Raw genomic sequence first — 19939 nt, 5'->3', positions numbered from 1 at the left:
ACTAGTGTCTCCCCCTATTTCTTCAACCCCCTCCTCTCCCACCTACTCTATGGTACTCTCTGTCTCTCCTATCTTTTCTAATTGATTTGCTATTGACTATCCTGCTCTCCTCATTAAATCTGGTAGGAAGAAGTTTAAAAAGGACATCCTGGTCTCCAACCCAGGCCTCCCTATCGTTGACACCTATCCGGTGCCTCCTCTAAGGAAACTCTCACTGACATCCTCTTTGTCGTGACTTCACCTGACTTATGGACCCTTCATAGGGTCTCTGTTCCCTCTCCTTTCTTCTCTTCTCCCAATAATGGTGGCACCCGTTGGGACACCCTCCTGGCCTCCTTCCATTCCTCTAAGGTCATCATTAATGTCTACTCTAATGGGACCTTGGCCCAAGGCTCTCAGGTCAACTTTCACCTCTCCCACGCCTCATCAACTTCCTTTCTTCTCTGGCTGTCCCCTCTCCCCTTTTCTTGGCTACTTTGCCTTCATGCTCCCTCTCTGCCCCCTCTTGGGCTCCTTCTACACCACCGCAGGGCGTACATCTGATCTGTATTCCTCCCAGGAAGTCCTTCAAGGATGGCAACCTTCTCCACATTGCCACTCTTAACTCTCGGTCTGCTGTTAAACACTCCTCTGATATCTGAGTTGCTTCTACTCTCCGCCCTCTGCAACTTATCCAGAAAAGGACTGTGAGACTTGTCCTTGGCCTCAAGCCCATGGATCATATCTCTCCAGCACTGAAATCTCTGTGCTGGCTCTCAGTGGCTGTGAGGATTAAGTTCAAAACCCTCTGCATCATCCACAAGGCCTTCTGGGGCCTGGGGCCTCAATACCTCCAACTCTCTCTTCCTAAATATCTCCCTTCTCGAGCTCTTTGCTCATCCGCCTCCATCTCCCTCAGGGTCAGTCGCTTCTCCAAGCAACGAGTTGGTGGGAGATCTCTTTCCTCAGCTGGGGCCTCCCTCTGGAACAGCCTCCCTGCCTCCCTTAAACTGGAGGAGAACCATCTCCGGTTCCGGACTCACCTCAAAACCTTTCTCTTTGCTTCTGCTTTTTCTCCTCCCTCCTCTGCTGACCATCTTGTTGTAACTGGAACTGCACAGGCTACCTGGACACCCTCTGATCCCGGGACCAGGTCCTTCCCCGGCAGCGTTTCACACCTGCACTGCCCACCTGGTAACCCCTGCACTTGGGGACTGTCTCTCTATCCCTACAGTGCCCCTCCTAGCCCTTGACACCTGATGTCTGCACTTACCATGCACTTGCCACATGCTGGCCGCTACTTACTTATTGCTATCATCTTTGCCATGTACTGCAGTGTCCCTGCCCCCTTCCCACGCACTTGCGCGATCTGAATGACACCTGGCATAGTAGAATTGTTGTCCATCCCCCCTTTGTTCCCCTCCCTTGCCTCGTTGCACCTTGAAACACTTGTGTATAGGCCCGTTATAAATACCATATCATATCATATCATATCCCTAGGCTTCTGTTTCAAGGTGTGAATACCCCCATAGTGATTTACTGCCTGATTTGACCGTTATGTATCTGCTGTCATTCCCTATAAGAGGCCAATTTCCCTTGCATTTATTTACCCACTGCCTGTCAGACCGTTATGTATCTGCTGTTATTCCCTATAAGAGGTGAATTTCCCATGCATTTATTAACCTAATGCCTGATTTGACCTATGTTTTTGCGGATATTAACTATAAGAGGCGAAATTCCCATGCATTTATTAATCGACTGCCTGATTTGACCTTATGTATTTACGGATATACCCTTTAAGAGGCAAACGTCCATGCTTGTACTTACCTACTGCCTGATTTGTCCTATGTATTTGTGCATATTACCTATAAGAGGCGAAATTCCCATGCACATGGCTGATTGACCGTCATGTACCTGCTGATATTTGTTACAAGAGGTGTATCTCCCATGCATTTATATTTACGCACTTCCCAATTTGACCTAAATGTATTACCTGTTGTAACTGCCGAACACCTGTACAGCCCCACATGTACTCATTGAAGCATTTATGTATATACTTGCACTTATTGTTTTTACTTGTACTATTCTAACCCGTGCCTTACGTTAAGCACCGAGATGCTCCAGGGTTGTGAGTACTATACAAGAAAATAAACTAAACTAAAATAAACTCTCTGGTGAATTTTGCTAGGTAACCACTGTAGCTGGTAAGCACCATCCCAGCTTTGCCATATTGGTCTGGACCATATGCAATCGTCTTCGATTCTTATACCCAGGTAGTCAAAGGCATGGACTTCTTCAATTATAACATCCCCTTGAGTAAGTCTAACTTTAGGATGTTTCCTCATCCTGCTCCCTCTGAGTCCCATGGCCTTGGTTTTCTTAATATAGATAGAGAGGCCATTTTCCAGGAAAACGCCATTAAACATGCTTAGCTGAGGACGCAGTCCACTGGAGTTAGTGAAACAAAATACAGCATCATCTGTGAACATGTTAACTTTGATCTTGCTATGTCCCACTGGAATCTTGTCACATCCCAGTGAAGGTACGTCCATTGGAGCCACCAACAGATCATTAATCACTCCATTTATGAAGAGGCAGAACAATTGGGGGGCCAGCATGCATCCCAGCCAGAACCCCATTTCTATTTACGCTGTGGAAGACAATTATCTTGCTACTCTCTTTGACATCACACACACATCTTGGTTTGGAGGGAAAAATGCTCAAATTGGTGGCACCCCCATCACAGATCACTCTTTCTCCATCTCAGGAACACTGGAACTTTTTATACCAACCCTTCATCTATTTACCACACTTATCTGTTTATGGTCCACTCCTGCTCTCACTCTATAATTCTTGCCTTGACAAACTATTTCCTCCTTTTTCGGAAACTTATATCAGCAATTTGCCAATGATACTGAAATATTATTCACATTTCCCTCCATCACTGCAGAGTGTTTCTGCCTTATCATTACCTGCATCCATCTGCTATCCATCACTGAAAGCCACTGCATTGTCTGATGATCAACCCCTCTAAACTGAACTGATATTGTGTTAGGCCATTATTGTTAAATGCATTATCTCATCTGCTATATCCTTCCCCAGATCCATTATCTCATCCACTATATCCTTCCCCATAACCTTCAGATGGTGCCTTCACACTATAAACAGTTAAGTATGTAACACCCTTGTCCTGCTCTTACCTGGTTCTTCCCTCCTACCTGCCATGTTCCTCTGGCTTCGTTCTTGCCTATTTCAAAGTGAATACCATACCGGAGCTTGAGCGGAGGTAGATCAGTCTTTGCAGTCCACACTGTGTCTGTGCTCCAGTGTGTCTACCATTGCTGCAATTTTGTGGGAGGACCCATAAAATCTACCTGACGCCGCAGAGCAGTCACAGAGCTTGAGCAGAGGTAGAGCAGTCTCTGCAGTGCACACTGCTTCTGTGCTCCAGTCTGTCTACCATTTCTGCAATTTTGTTTGAGGACCAATAAAATCTACCTGATACAGCGGAGCGGTCGCAGAGCTTTAACAGAGGTAGAGCAGTCTGTGCAGTCCTTGTCAGGGCTGAAAAGGCTGCCAGTAAAAATGAACATGGACTTCGATCAAACCTCACCACCGCACATGCCGGAAAGGCCTGCTAACGAAGTGGAAGATGCTGATAAAGGACGTCTAAGAAGCTCACGCCCAACGCTCGAAGTTTGTGCCCCAATACCACCAAGGTAAACTGCCAGGTCACGCCTGCTACGTCTATAAAAACACCTGCACGATACCATCACATGAAAGCTCTATCAATATTACAGGAGGTCACTTTCGCCCTGCAAAATTGCCATCAAACAGTGAGCAACCAGAAAAAGAAGATTTACCATCGGGCCCTGATCACCCTTCCAAGCTACGTGCCCAATCAAGAGCAAAATCCATGGAGAAAGCTACAACGAACAAACACCATTCGTCAAAGGAAAAGCTCCATGACGGGGAGCAAACTGAAATAATGGACGCCATGGCCCCATGGGACCAGCCCCCTGCTAGCAGCACCCCAGTGCAGCCGGTCAGAGGACGGGCTGCAAGGGTATCCACTCAAGCAGGTCGAGCCGGCAAACGTGAGGCAAGTGAAGCTGTACAAATGCTAAAGGAACCCACAGGAGAAATAGGAAACTTACCCACGCTGGAGGTGCGGTGGGCAGGGGACGAGGCGTCTCCTCGCATTGGCTCATCGGAGCTGCGCGGGCTGGAGGATCTTTCGGGACCGTGATAGGGTTCCTGTGATCGGGAGTCTGAGCCCGAGCCACGCCCCCTCCCTCGGGACTCACCGGGATCACAGAGCGCATGGGCACCTGTGGAGCTGGCGGTGTCGGTGGCAGTCAGGGTCCCAGTGCACGCAGCGCAGGACACAGGGTCCTTGGCACTTCCAGAGACCTGCTTGTGGCGGGCAGATCAGCGAGGGGCTCCCCTCACCCTGGAAGTAGAGAGCTGCATGGGTGCACAAGCGCCCCCAGTGGAGCTTGACAAGTTGCAACTAATGATCAACTCAGAAAACAAGCTCCTGTGGACTACTCCGAAACAGGATACAATTGCGGAAGAGTGGAAAAGTATGGCAACCCCACAATGAAGCCTCTCAGAATGTTACATACAAACACAACTTCAGAGAAAACAAAAAAAATAAAACACGAAGACAACTAAAAACAAAAAAAGGATAAATCAAACCCAGCAAAGGAGTCACAAAAAAAACAACATTGTGCAATTCCCTAAAAGACTTTTTCTCAAGACATGGAAAAAGAAAACATGATGTCCTCACAGAACTGACAGACGATGAGATCCCAGAAGCCCTAATGGAGCCCCTGCCAACCCCAAATGCTCACAAAACCACCTTCAAAACCTGCAAGACCATAAAACAAACAAACAACAAGACAGATTCCGGATCTCTCCCGCAGCAGCCTTCAAAAAAGGACTCTACACAAGAGTCGTCACCAAACAATAAACAAAACTCTGATCCAAAGATGACGCAGGACACGAACCCCGGATATCCAACTACAACCGCTATTAATCCTCCACCCTCTGACAAATCCACGCCACTTCTCGTTGATGCACGGACAGCTCTATCAGAGGCACAAATGGAGGAAGAAGAAAAGAGAGACTCTCACTCCCTGCCCCCAAAACCCTTTCGCCTACCCCGAGAGAAGAGCAGCATTACCACACTGATCATCCCCACTTACCTTCTGGCTCCAAAGCCGAAGAAGACTGGCAGATTCCAACAACTCTAAGACCTGCAAGAAGGATCCCTTCATCTCAGGCACCTAGAGAAATCCGACTCACACAAAACCAGTCTCTTGAAAGACCAACATATGAGCAAGCCCAAAGGACACTGGCCAGAACCCATCGTAAAAGCTACTTGACACCAAACGAAACACCAACAAAAAAGCTGACATGATGACAATTATGTCAGCCATCACAATTGCCCTAGCACCTTTCGGGAAACTTTATGAGGCCTTAAAGGACGATACGACCCTCATCGCACTGATGCACACCAAACTGATTTATCTGGAAGGTTTCTTCACTGCAAAAGAAAGAGAGCTTAAAGTAAACGCTGCCCCCGCCACCCCACTAGAAAATAGCCAAGCAAAGCACATGAACAACCCAGATGGACACAATAAACAACAGTTAAGCATGGAAACACAAACACATCCCCATCCATGCCCCCCACTTTTCAGATTCACATGCAACCAACAAGACTCACAAAAAGCAAAGAACAAATCTGAAAGTTCAAAATGCGCTGTTTCCAGTAAACAAAATTTAGCAAATCAGGCCTATCATTATCATCGGATCACTGACAAAAACCAGTTTACATCTGAAGCCCTGTTGGGTCTCAAAGGATCGTCCGGAAACCTTGAATCTAAATAGCCAAGCAACCGCCAAGGTCGTTTTTCGTCACAGAGAAGACACAAAACGACAATCTGTCCTCACCGAACCAACAAAGAAGGACCGCCCACACAACTCAAAGCTCCACACAAGAGCAAGCGCAAAAATCCCCTAGATCAGTAGAAGACTTCATGGCAGACAAAAACTCCAAGAACATAACCCTACATCTCTCCCCCGAAATAGGGATAAGCAAGAAAGCACTTGAAAACACACCAATATCACTTAGAAGACCCGAAGGAAACCGTCTCCCAAAAAACATAGACGCAAAAGCTCAGCCACACCGCCATCTAAATCATGGGAAAGCTCAAGATCCCCAAAAGGCCCAGTTTACATCAAACAACATGAATCGGACCCACCAGCACAGCAATATCGACACGGGTCAAATCAAGAATTCAGAACAGCGGACAAAAGAAACAGCTATCAGGTCCCAGGAAGAAGTGCACATAAAAGACTTAAGGAGCACAAACTGACAGATCGTAGAAACTCAGAACGCTCCCTTCCACGTCGTCAAGAGACCACGACCAGGTTTAGCAAGAATCGGGACCCCCCACTGCAAGCTAAGAAACTGGTCTCAACAAAAATCTTTAAGTTAGAACAAACAGAAAAAAAAACTCAGAATCAGTAACACTAAACCGAGGAACAATCATGAAGATCCTAAGATACATCACGGATCTCAAACACCTAAGACCAGATGACATCACCCTTGTGGAGCCCTACAATAGAGCACATAAGTCAAAGGCTTGCTTACACATTAAAGAAGCCATTTCAGTAACACCAACTAAGGAGGGTAGAGAGGACCTACTTCAAAGAGGATATATTCTAACAGGGTTCCAAGCAACAACACCCATTACTGATCAGCAGACTTCACAAAAACCACTGAGAACACAGAGGGCCCACTATAGGTCCAGAACCGAAGCAAATCACCGACCAGAAAACAACTTCCGAAGCGCCCAAAACCGACACCTTGGAAGCAGGACCCCTGACAAGCAAACAAAGGAGAAGATCCAAAAGCTCAGACAACCAGATAAGAAAAATGCATACTTAGCAAAGGACAACAAATGCGCAACAGAAACAGCAGCGAAAGGGACACCTGAAAAAACTACAAAAATGAAACAAAATGTCCTATCCTTTGCCCCATTTAAACAGCTTTGAGCATGGCTACCGAAATCAACACCACTAACAGCAAACAAATAGTAACCATTGACCAGACAAGAAAAGGAATAAAACCAGAGAAACGCAGTGATAAAGAAACCAGCACAAATAACTTTAAAAATGGCCTCGTGGAATACATGTGGATACAAACACCTGACGACAACAGGAGAAACCAACCTGGGCGACTTCGACATCTTAGCTCTCCATGAGACCTGGCTGACAACCGCTCTAGCAATGGACGGCTATGCAATAGAAGTCTCACCAGCCACAAGAGGCCTCCAAGGCCACCCATTAGCCAGACATTTGATTGCAGTTCACTCAGGCAGCGGTTTGTCAATCCAAAAACAGCTGTCTTCCTCACAAAGCCATCCTTCCGTGCTGGTGAAGTGGGATAGACCCGAATTAACGATGGAGAAAACTGAGGAAACCTCCATCGTAATAATAACAACATACTGGAATCCCAACGCTATTACAGATGAGAAATTCTTAAGGACCATATAATTAGAAATTGACGAAATACAAGCAAACTCTGAAATCTCTCTCATAGCCATTTGCGGCGACCTAAATGTGAAATGCCCGAGCCAGAAATCCTTCTCTTCAGCAAACAACATAAAATTACGGAGGGACCCCAGGGGCCAACAATGGCAAAAACAAATGGACTCGAGAAACTTCTATAACACCGAACAGATCTCGCCAAAAGCATCTAAAATACCAACATGGCATAGAAGTAGTCAAACAGCAACTATTGACTACATATTCGCCTTGGAAGCAATGTTCAACCTTGTCACATCGTTCAAGATAATAAGATCTAATGCCAGTGACCACAATATCCTCCAAACAACATGGGCTTCTCAAAGACTATCAAACCCAAGAAAGGCTGAAAAAGTCAAAGTGACAAACCAAGGAAATTGCCTACGATTGACAGCAGAAAGAATAGAAAAACTGACATCAAACTACAAAAAGAAGCTTGCAAAAACAATAACAGGAGACTGGCAGAAATTGACTACCAGCCCCTTTTGATTCCATATCAGGCTGGGCCCTCTAAATATCGTAAGGTCACACAGCCGGGAACTCATCTGTATGACAAACTCCTTGTGGAGAAACAACGAGATTTACGAAAACTAAAGCGCCGGGCTATTAGATCCAAATCTGCCCTACTTAAAAAAAATGTTCCAAGAGGAATGGAAGAAATATGCGTTGTGGCTCAAATCCTATCAAATAACACTTTACCAACAGAGGAAATGTTAATGAAGGTCACCGGCAGAAACCCCAGAGAATTTTGGTCACTTGTACAAACAGCCGACAAAAAACAAGGTCCCAGGCTATCCAATATGGTGAGCAATGAAAGATGGAAGATCCATTTCACAGCTCTATTCCAAACTCCCACCCAGGAACACATGCCTTGCAAGCCCTCGTGCTCCACCTTCTGGGAAGACTTTTCAAATAAAGAATACATAGAAAGAGCGATTTGAAAACATAAGTCGTCCATAGCTCCAGGCCCTAATGGGGTAACAAATATCGACTTAAAAAACCACCCAGTTGAATGGGCCTCCTTCATCAGCCTTGTCATTAAAGAATCAAGGCAAACAAAGACCATACCCAGATCTTGGACCTCTGCCATAGTTGTACCAATTTTCAAAAAGGGAGACAGATCTGACCCTTGCAACTTTCGCCCGATAGCATTGCTGGATACAATTGGGAAAATCTATGGCTCACTCTTATTAGAAAGATTCCAACAATGGGCAAAAAGCTCTCCTAGCACGGACCCGTTTCAAGCCGGTTTCACGAAGAACATTGGAATAACAGTAAACATCATGCTGCTGCGCATCATAAAAAGCAAACTACGGGCCCAACAAACCAAGGTCTTCTTGGCTTTTGTCGATTTAACACAAGCTTTTGACAAGATCGACCGCGGCCTGCTATGGTCCAAACTGGAAACATGGAATTGTCCGGAACAAATCCTAGAACCCATCAAAGCATTACACTAGGAAACTACAATGAGAGTGAAGCTAAACCAAAACGGTGACCTGTCAGAAGAAATTGCAATCAAAAGAGGAGTAAAGCAAGGCTGCCCTCTAGCACCGGCTTTATTCACTGCCTTTCTCGGAGATTACAAAGACTCATGCAAAGAACTCAGAACTTTCCCACCAAAAATAGGGGAGTCCATGGTGCCAAGTCTTCTGTACGCAGATGATATCATTCTTCTATATCAGACGCCGAATGGTCTGCAACGCCAATTGAACAACCTGGCCAGCTAAATCTCAAAAAACAACCTTGAGATAAACATAAAAAAAACAAGATTAAGATCCTTGAGAAAACAACAACAACAAAAAAAACTCATCGTTGGAACCTAGATAACACCAAAGTTTTCAAAGAGTTCAAGTGCCTAGGGGCAATGATAGACAGCACGGGCAACTAGGCAACAATACAGAGCCATTTATCGGAAAAAACTTGGAAACTCACCTCTGAATCACGAGATATGGACAGAAATCTCGGGCGTTTCGCACTGATCCCAGTGATGAAATTCTACAAGGCCAAAGTGCTCCATTCACTGACATACAGAGGAGAAGCTTTTCCCACAATTGCAATGGGTTTCTGGGCAAAATTAGAAGGGTACTTCTAGCAGGAAGTGCTGCGCCTTCCAAAATCAACTGCTATGCCAGCAATAAGGAGAGAACTAGGACTCCTATCTTTGAAAGCAACAGTAGATTCAAACGAAATGTTGCTATACAGGAAAGTGACTATAAATAATTAATAATAATAATAATAACTATGCCAGTCTCAACATCGCAATACAAGCTGATAAACCAAGAAATACAAAAAGGAGGATGCCAAATGCTATCAGCAAAGAAAAAATACCAACTGGAACAAATCGGAAGTACTGACGAGGCCCTATTCCAAAACCCAACAAAAGTCAAGAAAATAATGGATGAATGTGACTGGGTAGAAACTCAAGACCAGGCAGATTCCAACAACCTGCTCGCCCACCTCCCACGGCATAGAAAAAAACTCAACTAAACCAAATTAGTCAACAGGAGGTTTCCAAACAAAAGACTGAGCCAAACATTCCTAAGGGCAAGGCTAAACCTCCTTCCAACTAATGAAATCCGAGTACTAAGGCGAACATCAAACACCATGGCCTGCAGACTGTGGAAGGAGACCTCCAAAACTGAACCAGTCCGACATCTGCTGACGAAGTGCCGGGACACATTAGCTTTAGGAAAAGTGTATTTAAACCCACTCCTCGAACCATTCTCGCCGCGCGAAGAAGAAACTTGGTGGAATCGTCTCATGAGTGGAAAAAAAAACAGCTGGACAATTGTGACAGCTAAGATTCTTGAAGCCGCCCTGGCAGAATGCCTCAAAGTAGAAAATCAACTAACGACGTCCGAAAAAGACAAAGAAGATAACGTGGATCTTTCACCGACTGGATCAGCTCAAACACAGAAAGATTTCTGAATCAGCGGGGAACCACATTAACAGAAAAAAATGTGTAAAATCAATAAATTTGATAATAAACTAAACACAAAAAAAAAGAATACCATCATACCCGTTTTGGAGAAGTTCACATTTGAATGCAGCAACCCATGGAATTAATAATATCTGCCTCTTCTTGCTCTCTATTCAACATTTCTGGCATGGGTTGTGTTGAACTCCCAAACTGACTACCTGTAGCTGAATGGAGGCAGGCAGCCACTCTAATCTGTGCTCTACAACATATATTCCACATAGATTGTGCTTAACCAGGACCATACATCCACAACTCTGCTCACCACTACAATCTTGCATCTATCCTCATTCTCTTTGAACTCTTTGCCACATTTAAAACAGTTGACCATTAATCTCTTCTTCAGATGCCTTTACATCTTGACTTCATGGCACATTCCTAGCTTGAGTGGCATCTTAGCTGACAAATCACTCCTTTTCAATCACCTGAAAAACTGCACTGCTCACAGGACCCCTAGTGACTCTGGTCCCCTCCACTTCATACTCTGTCCCCATCTCTGAGAAAGCCTATCTCCTCCCTTGGATTCCAATATAATATGTATGCTGTGATACTGAAATATTCTTCTCCACACCATCCTACACAACAAAGCTATCCTCTCACATTACTGTATGCCTATCTGCTATGCATCACTAGATATCATAGTATTGCTGATGCTCATCGACTGCAAAATTGGAATGATTTGTATCCCAGCCTCTGATGACTAACCCTTTATCCCATCTCCCATTTCCTACATCCGTTTTCCCTAGGGACCATAACCTGTTCCATAAGACTCACAATCTTGAAGTTTTCTTGAAAGTGACCTTGAAATTTAGCACTTTGCTTCCTGAAGATTTGTCAAATCGATCCCCATCTCACCCTTCACTGAGCCAAAATGGTGAAATCCAACCATGCCCTCAGCATGAACCAATGAGTATTCAGCCTCCAAAAGCAGATCCCATTTACTCATTTGCCCATGTCAGCAAACATAGGAACCTTGCTACCCACTCCATTGCTGTTCTCACACATCCTTCTATTACCTCAATGCTCCACATGCATTTTATGGGTTCCATGTGATAATATTGCCGCAAAACTATCGCCATACAAAAATTTCACCATATTTTTGCGGCGAAATTACCCCATGGAACCTGCGGGGGACACCCCTGCAACCCCATATATTTTATAAGGGAGCGGGGGACACCCCCCGAACCCCCCATCCATTTACTCCATAAATTATTCCCACCAAAAATATTACCTATGGCCGTTCCCGATGACCATATGTACGGCGATATTTTTGATGGCGATATTTTTGGTGGCGATAATATTACCTGGTACCATTTTATGGGGATATGCATGCGAAATCGATCTCTATATGATGTTTTATTCTAGTATTGACATCTTCTAAGTTAACTGGTTCATGTCCAACCTATCCAGTCTTCAACGTTTACTCCTTTAGCCTACCCACTTTACATCACTGGGACCTGCTATCCACTTAAAATTAACATGTTTGAACAGCATCTGGCTCAACAATCACCCTTGAGAATCACTGTTCCTCCCATAGAGACCCCATAGAGTCTTACAAAGCTTCTTAGGGTGCTATCAATCAATGATCATCAATCATCAGTACCACTGGATTTAATGTTTGTATATATTGTGCTGTCAGTATTTACTATTTTTACTTCTGTCCACAACACCTCAGCTAAGCCTGGTGTACCAAACTAACCTCCTGGTTGTCTCTAAAATATAACTGCACAATAACTTTCTCTCAACTACTACCAGCTCTACATGTTTAACATGGCCACCCACTACATGATGACCAGCTATGTTAGCCTGATGCACCTGATCCTGCCTATGCCTGCCATACATTGGTTGGGGCTGACTATTCAACTCCTTCGTTTCCAGAGCCGGCAGGCGATGCTGGCCCCGTTAAAGGCCTTTGCTTAAGGCCTACATCTCATCCCGTGCCTGGCCATGTTCAGCCAGAGACACCTAGAAGCCACAAAATGTTCTTCATGGGTTAGCCACCGCTGTCTGGTCCTGTATTCACCAGCTAAGGCATGCTTTATCTCTCACGCCCTTCTATAATCTACCTTTCCTGCTGCCATTAATTCTTCAGCTCTCTCCTACAACCTTCAATGTGGGCATGCCTCTTGTCCCCTCAAGTCCGGTCGTAAGTCTTCTTTTTGCCTTAAAAGATCCCACTGGAGTGCAACATTTCATTCCATCTGTTCTGGTATCAACTTTTCACATTGCATTGCCCTTGCAAAGTGGTCCTGGCATCCCTGGTGTGGCCTTACCGGCTCATGTCTCCTACCCTCTCTTGCTGATTGCAAACATCTCATGCATCAATTTCTTGTCATTACATCTGATTCTGCCTCTTGTACCACAGGTTTGCATTACCAGTACCATACTATTATGTTCCTTTATTCCTGTTTTGCATGCCTGATGTAGCCCCCACTCCATGAGGTGTGGTTTGCCAGAATGTACACACTTACCTCCTTGCCCTTTGGCCCATTTGCATCCCTGATGTAGCCCCAGTACCATGTGATGAGGCATCCCAATTGTGTACTATTACTACCTACTGCTTTGTACTTTACTTTCCTCTATACACCGGATTGACACTCGCAGCCGTGCACTGTACTATGTACTTTACCTACCTCTGACCACCGGATTGACACTCTCACCCCTCCGTTGCACCACCTAATTTACCTCCCTATTTGATGTAACCCCATGGATCATAGGGTGAGGCTTTCCCTAGTTGTGCATCTACTTCCAATGTGTTTTTCTCTTTTGTCCTTGCATAGTTGATGTTGTCCCCTCACCATGCAGTCCAGTTTTGCACCTTACCTATTGTACCTGCTCTCTGCACCATAGGTTGAGGCTTTTCCAAATTATGCACCCATTCTAATGTCTTTCCTCATTACAGCCTGTGCTGTTGTTGAACCTTTTCACTTGCAATTATTCCATTTTCCCTCCCTCAAGCATTTCCATTCCCCACCACCTCCCCCTTTTTTCTGTTACTGCATTTGCACAATTCAAATTGTCTCATGACCTACTAGGAGCGTTAATGCCTGTCTTCTTCCCTGTTCCCTCACCCAACTTTCACTTTCTTCCATGGATCCCTGCCCCCCAGACATACACAAATCAATCCTCTCACAAGGAACATCTATGGAATACTACAGAAACCTCTTCAATCAATCACTCTCAACAGGGAAAGTACAGCGACTTTTCAAATTGTCATACATCAAGCTACTCCGCAAGGACACAACAGGCAACCTGAAGGACCTCTCAAACTACACACCCATCTCCTGCATCCAACTCCTTTTAAAACTACTTGAAATATATGTCTCTAGAATAACACAAGAATTCTTAGAGGAACATCTACTGCTGGAGCAGGCACAAGTAGGCTTCAGACTGATGAGAGGAATGGAAACAGCACTGCTCTCAATCTGAGATGACCTAAAAGCTAAAGCACTCTCAGACAAAAACACAGCGCTAATACTTATGGATATCTCTGCAGCATTCGACCACAACATGCTCATCAGGAGACTGGAAGAAATAAGAATTATCAATCAAGCCTTAGTATGGATTAAATCCTTCCTGATCAACAGAACAGAAACCATGTGGATCAAACCTTTCAAATCCACTCCAAGGGAATCCACCTGTGAAGTACTACAAGGATCATCAATATCCCCATTGCTCTTCAACATATACCTGACTCCACTAATCAGCCTCATTAAAAGACACAGCCTCACATGCTACATCTACGCTGAAGACACTCTGATCGTCTACAAGATACCCAGGAAGAAAACACAATGCTGGAAAGCTGTCTACAAGAACTCTCCTGTTGGATGAACACCAACAGTCTCAAACTCAGCCTGGGCAAAACAGAAATAATGATCATATCCAAAAGTGGAAAAACCAACCACTACATCCCATGGATGACGGAGTTAGGAACAGCACCGACCCCATCAATGATACTAAAGAACCTGGGAATCCTGATGGACAACAAACTAACACTGGAGCCACAAGTAAACACTATAATCAAGAAATGTTTCTTTCTCCTACATGCAGTAAAAAGGATCCTACCTTTCCTCTCTTTCACCCATAAAATAATCACCATCATCGTTCTCATCATGTCCAGAATAGACTATGCCAACAGCCTATACCTAGGAATGCCAGAGCGATTACTTAAGAAATTTCAGCACATCCAAAACGCTGCTGCAAGACTCCTGCTCAAACTGCCACAAAGAGAACACATTACCCCAGTGCTGAAAATGCTACATTGGCTACCAATAAAACAGCAAATAAAGTTCTAAACAATGTGCATAACGCACATAACACACAGAGCAATCCACAACCAAGGAGCAGAGTTCCTAAATATGAAAATAGCCATCTACCACGCGACAAGACCACTCACATCAAGCAACAACATTCGCCTGGAACCAAAACCACACAACAAAAGAAAATTTGGAGAATCCTCTTTCTCTCATCTGTCAGCAATAACCCGGAATAACCTACCAAAAAACATACGCAACACAAGGAATCATTTGGAATGCAGGAAATTACTAAAAACATGGCTATTTGCTCCAGGAACATAAGGAAACGACGAGGAACCACAAACCCATCGGGAAAACTAGACTTCCAACGAGGAATCCATGACTTCATTTAATCCTCCCGATCCAGAGGGTGGGAGGAGGACACCCTTTCTACCCATGGCCAAATACTGCAAACACTTAGAGGAAACCTAGATAGGTAAGAACCCCCACACTAATGGGCAGAGAAGGACCAAAATACTCCAACCTAAACCATGCAAACCCTGAACAGGAACACACATGGACTAGCCAGATACACATACCACTAGAGTAATACAAAGTAACCCATAGCATTCAACTTAATCCTCCCTAGCCGGGAGGACGCCCTGTCAACCCTTGTCCTCATTGTGGCTATCTCACAGATGAACTTAGATAAGTAAATACTCCACAAAGGATCGGCAGGGAAAGACCAGAATACCCAAACAAAATCTCACTATTCCTTAACGAGGGAACTCACCAGCACCAGCCAGGTACACATCCCACAAGTGTAATACAAAGAAAATTGCAAATCTGCAACATGCCTGCTAACTAGACAAACCATTTACCATACATGTTGAACACAGAAACACAATCAAAAAGGGAAGAAAAGCCTGCTAACCAAAATCTAAAACCTCAACTTTCCACATACATTCCTCATACTGAAACTCACACAACCACTTCTGTGCACAGCAATCTGCACATACTTCACCACATTGCATTGCAACAACAGGTCGAACAACACATAACCCAGCACAACAGCATATGGGAATTTGCACCAACCGGAAAACGCACTTAAGCTCGGCGAATGGTGCAAACCGAACCGACGTGGCCAACAGGACATCACTACTCTGGCTATCCTATTCCCACTAAACCCTACAAACACCCCCTCCCTTTTCAGATCCGCCAGAGCACCTGGAGACCACTTCCAGAAATATCGATGTGCAGTATAAAAACCTTTAACATTAACATTAACATTAACTTCCCTTCCTACCCCTCTCCCCCCCATTTGTTACTGCACTTGCACAATACAAATTGTCACACAACCTAGTAGGAACCTTATTGCCTTTCTCCATTCCCTGTTCATCCCTTTCGTTCACCCCCGCTCCACTCACTCTCTTACTGCACTTGCGTAATCCTAATGTCCCAAGAACTAGTAGGAACAGTATTGTTTTGTTTTTTCTCCCCTGTGCCTTCCCTTCCCTTGTCTTGATGTGCCTTGAAACACCATTTGGCTGCATAGGCCTATTATAAATACCCAATAAATACATTTTAAAATCTAGGTATTGAGTTTATCTACCCATAACCTCAACAGAATCCCATGATCCTCTATGATTTCTGTGCCTCATATTCACTTGTGTGATCCCAGGCTAACCACCGCCCCCATTACAATTCCTTCCTTGTGGGTCTCATCACCCTACCTGGCTTCATGTATCTCTTGCTACTCATCTCATCATGCATATGCTGCACTCTGCTTTTGCTGCTTCCCTGTTATAACCCCGAATCACTAAAAATAAGGGGGCTGTATATGTGAATGAGGTACACTAAAAAAACACCTTTCTGTCCACGCAGGATTCCCAGAGCTCTTTCGTGCTTTGCTCCACATGCCCTCCTAATGAACCCCTACCACGTTCCCATCTATTCTGCATATCTATATTCCGCATATCTGTATACATTCAACAACTGTAATTATTGATGATGAACTTTTCACATTTCATTATTTAATGTTTCCAGCTCACTTGGCACCACGACCTGGTTCAATAAACTACAGCATCATGGCTATGTAAAGCACCCAGAAAAGTGACAACTTCAGTCATCAATATGCCCTTTATTAAGTTTTTCTTTGTGAAATACTTTTCATTTTGCCAAGCAATTGAGATTTAAAAAAGCAAGACATTTTGGCTGACGTGTTAATTTCACAGCTCCATGTACAATTTCATGTGAAAGGTTCCCTGCCGTGCACTTTACTTCCTTTCCATCAGAAGTGCAAAATAAAGGTGTTAACCCTGGAGCTTCAAGTTAACATCTTTTCTGTACCGAATACTGAAAAAAATGTATTAATGCCTCCCCTATTAGTGAATGTGAGAGGCATTAATAATGGATTCCAATTGAATCTATCTGAATGTACCTGGTCTGAAAGACATGGAGATTCCATAGGGAACAGTTGATTTAATGGCAGAACAAAATTGGCATGCTGGTGTTAAACGAAATGACAACACGTGTATGTACACCAGGTGGGAATACCCGGCAGAAACATATATCCTATTCCATGTCCGCACTCTGCCTTTTTTAAGCATCATATTTTCTAATGGGGGCGGTGGGGTGGGGGGGGGACTTAGAAAATGACCCACAAGTTCAATCATAAGCTGTGGGGGAGCCAGGGCTGGCTCGAGCCTCTATAGAGCCAAAAGCCTGGCCCGGCTCGTCTCCAGTGCCTTTGTGAAGGAGAGCCTCACTGAAGCAGAGCCAAGTGACATCATTACCTTTGCAGACTAAAGTAAAGGGGCACTAACACACAGTGAAAGAACTACAGGCAATCATCTACTTGTAAAGAGTACTTTATCTCTTACCAGGAATTGCAAGTTGGTGCAAAATGAAAGATGTAAGTGGAGCACGTGCTGTCTGAAAACTGCAAAATTGCAAACTGTCCAACCAGAAAACATGACTTCCACAGTTTACCATTCTATGCAATTCTGGGTAAATCAGGCTACTTAATTAAGTGACCCAATTTGGATCAATTTAGCATGGTTCTGTAAAATATACACAACACAAAAAGCTGCAGTGTTTGCTCCAAAGATTATACAACTGTTGATCATGTGTAATGTGCACACCGCAGGCTAGAGTATCCCTTAACTTGCTCATTGCTCTGGATCCTGGACAAATCATGCCCTATCTTCCATAATCGGAATGCTAGGTATATGTTTCCTGCTATGAGGGCAAGGAGGAAGGACATCAGGTTCAGATGTGTGTTGTGGGTCAGGTATGGGATGTCAGGTATTTAGATGTTGTTGTAGGGAATAACAAGTAAACATGACTAGTTTTGTGTTTGAGGTTAGGGAGGCATCCAGCAAGGTATGCATCTTTAGGTGGCTTGGCTCGCATTTGGCTATTAGAGCCAAGCCAGGAACCAAAATAATAAAATTCTGTTCAGTTTAGTTCACTTTATTTAATATTTGCCAAAGTTTTCACTCTAAAAAACATGCAGAGATAACAGTAATGTTTTTCGAAAACCTTCACATATGAAAAACAAAGCGTGCCCAAAGAAAAGTAACAGATGACAATGACATAAAATAGTTAAAATATTGATTCAATCAACAACAAATGCTATTTGCTGGAGCCCTACAGAGAAGTGAAAGAACATCCTTCACAGTACGTGTAGCATAATTAAAAAAGAATGGTTTCAACCCTATCCTTCTATACTGCCCTAAACTGTGGCGTACACAAAGAACATAAAGAACAAAAATTAGATCCTTTACCCCACATTCCAAAATGTACAGATGTGATTCCTATGGTATAATCCCTCCAAGGCTCTTGTAATCAATGTAATTGGCATGTGGGACAGAATAAAATGCAGTTACATTTTTCAGAACTCATTATTATAAATGTCCCAAAATATCTTGCGATTTGCCCTATCAGGAAGGAAGAAAGACCTTTTAGGTTATTTAGCATAGTTCAATTTAACATATCTGAATTAAAACGTGTCTGTGCAGTCTTCGATCAAAACATCTTTTGAATACCTTTCTAGTCACTTTAATTCTTGTAGGTTTAAACTGTCGCCAACTGTTTTGTAACTAAAACTTTCATATGTTTGGAGTCATGCAATTACGTCTTTATCACGTTAAACATGATGCCCCGAATGGTTAGGATATCTGTTTAACTGAGGCATGTGTCTTTAATTGTACACATAGTAGATTTACTTCAAGATGAATTTCAGCCATTGGTGATGACTTCTATAATTGTAGGAGAGCTTGCCAAGATCTGGTATCCATTATCACGAACTGTGTATATAGTTCTCTCTCAGACATTGGCCACCATATAAAAGTAATGGTGGAATGTTGCTCTCAAACTCTTTCTTGAGGGACATGAGTACTTCAGACTGTTGAGCTTTAAAGAAGAAGTTTAATCCCTTCAATGAAGATTGTCCTCTCCTCTCTATGGCAGAGACGTCTGTTTGGGAGGGCAAAGGGGTTATTTGCCTTGGGCCCCCACCTTGTAGGGGCGTGGGAGGGGTCTGACCACTGCCAGAACTAAATAAGTCTGTTTCCATTGTTCATTTACATACATGGCACACATCAGGATATTTTATGGCATGCTGCTGAGGCCAAACCTATTGTCTGTTGTTGACAGTAGCATTAAGCTCTGATTAATACATCCTGTAATGTTGTTTGTGCTCACTGTGGTATACATAGTTTGTGCATTCACTGTGGCACCACTCCCGTAGCATTCATACATTTCTGTGGGGATCATATTGATTATGTGTAATAGCCAAAGTTCATATTGATGCATTCGATTGCAGGGATGGCTCAGAAGATAGTTTAGTTTGTTGAGCACCCATTGCAGAGATCTGTGTCCATATGCAAGATTATAAAGCCAAGTTCAAGCAAGGCAAATGCAGCCTTTCCTATGCCTGAGGTTGATAATCTGCATGTATATGTACTTGGTTTTGTAACGCATCAGGTGCTATTATCAGCAATGTATCTGCACCAGATAGCGGTTGCTATAAAAACAAACATTGCATTAATATGGTGAAAGTCTAGACCTCGGTTTCTTCAGATGGGTGGTTGTAAGAGCGAGGACGTTACCCCTAATGTTGAGCATAAAGTGTTAGTCTGAAGATGTG

Source organism: Ambystoma mexicanum, chromosome 5p (genome assembly GCF_040938575.1).
Source record: "Ambystoma mexicanum isolate Mex_15411 chromosome 5p, UKY_AmexF1_1, whole genome shotgun sequence".
Classification (NCBI taxonomy): domain Eukaryota; kingdom Metazoa; phylum Chordata; class Amphibia; order Caudata; family Ambystomatidae; genus Ambystoma; species Ambystoma mexicanum.
The sequence above is the reverse complement of the archived record's forward strand: the minus strand, read 5'-3'. Positions refer to the sequence as shown.